Below are 7,393 nucleotides of genomic sequence, written 5' to 3'. Positions count from 1 at the left end.
CCTACTGTCTGCTATTGGGAGAAACCCTCTGCTTCTCCACACATCAGTTTCCCCTGGGGAGAGATGTCCATGAGTATAGCACTGCAGGCTTCTGTCTGGTTCCTCACTCACGGCTCGTCCTTGCTCATGCCTCCCTGGAAGAAGGGGAAATAGCTTCTCTAGTTGGCAAGTGTAATGGGCAATATTATGTGTCGACATGAAGGAAGCGAGCCATAGGTGCCCAGACATTTGGTCAAACATTATCCTGGGCCTCTGGGAGGGTGTTTCTGGGTGAGATTAGCGTTTGAGTCTCTAGACTGAGTAAATTAGATTGCCCATCCTAATGTGGTGGGCCTCATCCTGTCAGTTGAAGAACTGAATAAAACAAAAAGGCTGAAGATAAAAAGAACCCCTATCTGACTATTTGAGTTGGAGCACTGGGCCTTTCCAGCCTTCGTGCTCCTTCTGAAATGTTGGTTGTTTTGGGGTCTCGGGTCTGTCAGCTCTCATACTAGATACACATCTCATACTAGATACACTTTCCTTGGGCTCCTGCTCACCAACTCTCTATCTTAGGTCTTCTCAAACTCCATAATTGTCATGAGCTAATGCCTTATGACAATCTCTTTATCTACATATATACATCCTGTTGGTCCTGTTTCTCTGGAGAACTTTGACTCATACTGCAAGCTTGGCAGATGATCATGGGGGTGTTTCAGAAGGAGTCAGCATGCCTTTAGGAAGTCACGTTCTCTCTCTTCTGTGCTGAAAGCTTGGTAAACAAGTTCAGTAATAAGTTTACTCAGAGAGTGCTGATTATGTTAACAGGTCTATATGACCATTGCTTCAATCAGCTTAATCAGTAATAAAGTTGATATTTGATCTGTATCTTTCTGACTGTGCATCTGTCTTTGAAATGGTTCTAAACATGAGGCAAGGAAGGGTGTTATTATTTATAGAGAATAAAACCTTAATGAAGATGCTTAAGAAATGTTTGTGGATAGCAGAAATGAATGAGTGTGTAACAGAGTGTCTGATCAATATCCTTTGCAATGGTACATCTTCCACAGAGAAGATAGTTTTGCCCACTGCTCCATGGGAACTGTATCTGATGCTCAAGGATATGCACATTTGAGCCTCACAAATGTGTATGTAGCATGTCACTCTGTTAAAAACCTTTAGAGGTAGGAATAATTAGAGGAGTCTCTGACCTGTAATGGGTAAGCATCACAGGCTATTCCATAGGATTCCACATCTTTACATTTCTGTACATATCAGCACTTGACTTACAGCCAGTCTTAGTCTGCCATTTAATTAAAAAGTTTCCTTTGGAATGGCCATCCATAAAAATTAGCCATGCTTCTCCAGAACTGTGCTCTGACTTAGTTATCCTCTTTTTCTGAACAGGGAGATTAGAGAAAAGGAAAGAGAGAAAGAACTAGTTTGGGCATCTGATTGAAAAATGTGAAGATTTCCTATTGATTCTTAGAGAGCTTGGTAACTTACCCAGAGATATAATCACAGTAGTTCTCCTCATCTGCCAGTTCATTACAAAAAGAAATAGGACAGTGATGCACATAAAAGGACCAAACTTACCTGTCTACAAAAAGAAAAAAAAAAAAATCAGACTATGAGAGTTGAAAGACATTATGCCCCTCAAAACCCAGTGAAGGTAAAGTACTGTAGTAAGTTCTCTTTGGTTTACATCATCTGATCAGGAAGGAAAGAGGGAGCGAGCGAGGAAAGAAGGGAGGGAGGGAAGGAAGAAGAGGCTACGTAAAACATATACATTACGGAAAAAATCTCTTTGGGTTTTGAACACTTCACTCCCAGTTATTGAAGTGAAATTTCAAGAATGATCTCTAATGATCGTGACTCAAGAGTAAAACTCCTCCTCCCTCCCTCCTTGTGTTGAAACCCAGGATTCTACCCCAACAAATCACCCACTGACGGGCCTCACTTGCCCCCAGCACTGCTGCTAATGATAGCCTTCTCACCGGGAACATCACGAGAACTACAGCCGCTGCCAGAAACGTCTGGCATCAGATTTCCCTCCAACTCAGCGCCTAATGCCATTACACGTTCTACAACAGCTGCACTGATACCTCGGTGAGCCATTTCAGCCTTTCAGAACGGATAAAGAACTGCCATTTACTGATGCCCAACACTAATCCAAACATGGTCTTTCACGAAATGATCTAAGTAAAATGGCCAACTGGGCTGATGATAGAAAGTGTACAAATGAGGCTTTCAAGTAGAGCTTCTTCCCACCACCACACACAACTGTACACTACAGATTTCACACTCCTAATGGAGGGCAGAGAACAAGATCCTGTTCACAGCTCCTGCCCCCCTTCCCTACCCCAAGCACAGTGCTGAGGCTTTGCTTTTTCTTTCTGGTCTGTATGGTCTCTTTTAGCTCACCTCCTTCTAGTGGGTAATGTGTTACTGAGGGGTACCCACAACCATGGACTCTTGTCTGGGGCACAGAGATCAACCCGAATATGGCCTCTTTTCTAACAATCTAGCCAGTGAGACAGATATTCGCCTTGAGAGATGCAAATACGCTTTAGATGTTCTGCCTGACCTCTGCTTGGAGGAGAAAGTGGCCAGCTGTCTTTGGGAAGAGGCAGAGAAGGGAATACTTCTTAGAGGATTCCAACTTAAATGCCAGTGGTTTTCCCGCTGTGCTCATCTGAGTGCTAGGTGCCTCAGAAAGCCAGGTGTTGGGCCTTCCTCTGCAGCTTCAAGCAGAAAGCATCACTACATATTAATTTTATGCAGAAGTGCCAAAGGATGCATTGTTTAAAAAAAAAAAAAGATATTGTCAACACCTGTCACATAAACTCCTCAAGATGGATATTTTATTCAGGAAAAGTACAGGATTTGCTACTTGGAAAGGAAAGTGAGCCTGTGTGCGCTGGGGTCTAGAAGGCCACAAAGAGAGAGCTAATCTCCTGTGTGTGAGAAGTGGGAATCTAGGATCCTCAGAGATGGCAAGGGGGACAAGGGAGGACGTGAGGGAATGAGAGAGGGGAGAAGGGACAGCATGACCAGAGACTGAACTCCAAGTATTAAAAAAAGACAAAAAGCTATCAGCGGCATGAATATCAAATAGGAAACTTAAACTGTGTCTTTGTAAATACCTTCATCTTCCCAAAACAAGGAGCAAATTCTTCTACAAACCCAAAGACTCCCGGGACAGTTGTTGCTGTTGTTTTTAGTGGAAATGAAGGTAAAGAGCTAAGTTTCTTGCTTTAATCGGTGAAGTGTGGAACCCGCAAAACACAATCCCTCCTCAGTGATGGTGAGGCCTACAGGGTGAGCCCCACGCACCCCAATTGTCCCCCTAACCCCCAGCAGAGTTTCCTCTTCTGAATCTTAACAGCCAAGGAGACCCTCAGTCCAGGATCAGGCAATGAAAATTTCACTTGAAAAGAAGAAGTGGGTTAGCTCTACAGCTAAAACTAGTTTGAAAGCCATTTATTTAATCCAAGCTCTTCATTTAATGATAAAAAGGCACAGGCTTCAGAGAGAAAAAGGGGTCCGTGTGAGATTCAACCTTCAACTCCAAACCTCCAGAATCAGACCCAGAACGAACTTCTTCTGACCCAAAAGAAGCCAGGCCTCGGTGTGCTCTGCCACACTGAGTTCAGCAATCTGCTATAACCACGTTATTTAGAGGGAGCACGGAGGTTCAACACCAAGGCTTGATCACAGCCTGTGTCACCTCTCCGGATCAGGGGATCTGGAATCAGATTCCGTGGAGTATGCTGTACAATCTTGGCAAGGGTTTTAATCTTGCTGAGATCAGATTTAAAAATCGCAGAGTGGTTGAATCCCACTCAGGTTATCATCTACAAAGGGAACCATAATACTTACCATGCAGCAGGACTTCTTAAAAATTTCATAAAGCAATACGTCAAGGAGGACACGCCACATGGTAAACAATGGATAAATGGAAGCAATTGGTATCATTATCAAATAGGGACCTTTACAAGGGCACCACCAGGTTTATGTTTAAATGCTTTTCGCTTAATTATGAGACTAATACGTTTTTATTATCAATAATTGAGAAAATAGAAAGGAATCTTCAGAAGAGAAAGAAAGGATTTCTCACCTTTCTACTACCCTGTAGAAACTGCTGTTAGCATGCTGATGTATTTCAACAGGAATGATTTGGGATGTGCCATTTCTTGTGCCTTGTAACCTTCCAAGAGCACTCAATTTAGAATAAAAATTTGGCAGGAATGCAGTCTTCTCTAAAACCAATTTCTTGTTTGTCTGTTTTTTTAATTTTTTTGTTTTATTTTAGGGGGTAGTGGGAGGAGAGAAATTATACACAAATATAAACTGTGTCAATATAAGCATTATCACATTTTAAAATCACATTTTCATCCTTTTTTACAACTTGATTTGCAGAGTGCTTTATGATCCATTAAACAAGTTCCCATGTACTGTCTTCTCTGATGCTCTAATAGCCCAGGGCACCAGGTACTGTTAATATACACATTTTACAGATGAGGAAATTGAGGATCAGAAAAGTAAAATGATTTACTTTAGGTCTTTCAGGTAGTAAGGGCTTGGATTGCAGCCTAGGATTTCTGACTCAAAGCTGGTACCTCTCTGCTAATTATCCATACCAACGAGAACTCTCTCTAATTAGCCTTAATCATCTGAACGACCTCAAAAATAAATCAGGAAAGAGCACAGGGAGCTATGAAAGCACAGGAGTACAAGTCAGGAGATCGTGGTGTAACGCCTGTTTTCACTCAGCTTGTGTGGGTTTAAGGGTTCGTTGTTTGTCGAATGAAAAGGGATGGACTCTTTGAGGCAAAGGCATCCCTTCTAGTACTAAATTCTTTTATTTTAAGGCAGAAAAATATACATCCTCCTATCTTGTAAAAATATTTTGATAGGATGCATTAAAAACACTACCATTGGGGCACCTGGGTGGCTCAGTAGGTTAAGCTTCTGCCTTCGGCTCAGGTCATGGTCTCAGGGTCCTAGGATGGAGCCTTGCAATGGGCTCTCGGCTCAGCATGGAGCCTGCTACCCCCTCTCTCTCTGCCTGCCTCCCTGCCTACTTGTGATCTCTCTCTCTCTCTCTCTGTTAAATAAATAAAATCTTAAAAAAAAAAAAAAAAAACATTACCATCGGAACACCTGGGTGGCTCACTTGGTTAAGCGTCTGCCTTCGACTCAGGTCATGATTTCTGTAGGATCAGGCCCTATGTCAGGCTCCCAGCTCACTGGGGAGTCTGCCTCTCCCTCTCCCTCCTGCTTGTGCTCTCTCTCTCTCTCTGTATCTTTCTCTTTGTCTTAAATGAATATATAAAATCTTAAAAAAAATAAAAAAGAACGTTACCCTCTAAAATATGAAAGACTACAGTCTAAAACTAGACTACAATCTAAAACAATTTCCACCTAAAATGTCAACAGTCTCCAGTCCGATCCATGTGATGGAATGTACCAGTTCAAATCCTAGGCACAGATCACTGGGAGCCCCTGGGAGGAAGAGCTGGTTTTGAAAATCTACAGTGCTCTGGGCCCCAATCTGGCAGAAAGAATTCAGCACAATATGAGTATCTCAAGTGGGATTCCAAATGTGGGTATCTTTTCCCAAGAGTGTGGTGCTCCTCTGGTTGAATCCTTGATGACTGTTTTATGATGTGCTATCTCATTATTAGCTGTACATCAATGTGAGCCTTTCAGAACACATACACTTTTTGGACCAGATTTTATGAGAGATGCTGAGATTGGCTCAAAGCTTTTGGTGGGGAGATGGAGGAAGAATCAGTGAACTTAGCCAAGATCCTGGGAATCTGAACATGGGAGGCTGAACTCTTAATCCAAGAGATGTGTGCATTGATGCAGTCTCTGGTATCCAAGACGGCCAGCCAGGTAAACTTGGACAGCAGCCCCTGCCAAACACAGTGCTCATGTCCTCCTTATCTGGAGACTCCGCTGACATCAGGCTCTTGCACTCCATGAAAACTGGGACAGGACATGGCACCTGCTGCACACGGCAGAGGGAGGGGTCCATTGTGGCTCTCTCACATGCTGAAATAGCAGAGTCCTTCCTATGAACACTTATCATTTCCCAGCTGGTCAAACAAACCGGAAGGAGTTGATTTTCTGAGCCATACAATCATGTACTGTCTTTGTGTAGTATTTCTGTTTCTCAGCCTGGCTTCCAGGCCCCCGTATATGTGGACAACCTATCCTACCATTCCCTTGCCAGGCTGGCCTGTCCTGCCAGGATGAACTCTGTTCCCTCCTTCTTACCCACCCCACACCCCACAGCAGAAATAACCCCCACTTGCTTGCCACCCACCCAAGGCTGTTACATCCTCCAAATCTCAAAAAGAGTCCGGGTTTCTTCAGGAAGCTTGCCCTGACTAGCGGGCTAACAGACATTGAAAACCGTCATCTTAGATGCTGACAGCACTTACTATCTGTCCCTTACCTTTGGGTCCTAATCACACATGCTCCTTCATTATCCGCATGGGTACCATTAAGCTCATCAGCTCAGCCAGGCTATCATTTCCTTGAGGAACGAGCTCCTTCTTGAGGAGCATTCTGCCAGAGAGTGGCACACGGAGAGAGGCAGAGGAGTATGGGGTTGGGAATCCAAGCTTTTTGGACAGATGCCTCAATGTGAAAACCAACCATGTCCCTTACTAGTCCCCCACTTGGCCAGGGGCCTAATATCTAAGGCCTTCTAGATGTGTACCTCTGTTTTTTCATCTGTAAAATGGGGACTATGACAGCACTTGCCTTGTTAGGTTGTTGGAGGATTTCAGGAAGTTTTTCAAATACCAAGCCTTAGAATGGGACCCAGTGCGTCTTAAAAAACTCAGTCAATATTAGCCATTGCATGTAGAAAGGGCTCACCCTACCATGGGATCCATGCTGTGGGCCCCTGAATACACATAGGCAGAGGTTCCATCAGGCCCTAGGGAGTGGGGGTGAGCCCTGCGCTCAAATAATTAAACTACAACGTGATCAGCATGATCATAAAGGAAAATACAAGAACCAGCTCATCCCCTGGTGTCTGACACAGGGCACGGCTCTACTAGGTGCACAATCCATGAGGAATGATGATTTGATTTGAGTGGTGCTGGTTGAAACCTATTAAGTTAGTAATCACATACACAGGACCTCAAAAGAGTCCTTTAGTGGCTTTATAATGCAGAAACCACAGACGGGTTCAATTTGGCAGTGTTATTAAGCAAATAAATGGATTTTTAGATATTTAACTTCTAATCATATGTGAACTTCAGGAAGCTAAATGCTCCAATGACACCGCTAAATACCTCTTTGTTATAAAGCCATGGTCTGACTTTTGAGGCAAAGTTGAGGGCCTAAATTCAACCCCATTAGTTCATATTTTGTCCAAAATGCAGTTTAT

This window comes from Mustela nivalis (genome assembly GCF_964662115.1).
Source record: "Mustela nivalis genome assembly, chromosome: 10".
Classification (NCBI taxonomy): Eukaryota; Metazoa; Chordata; class Mammalia; order Carnivora; family Mustelidae; genus Mustela; species Mustela nivalis.
This window is presented reverse-complemented; position numbering follows the sequence as displayed.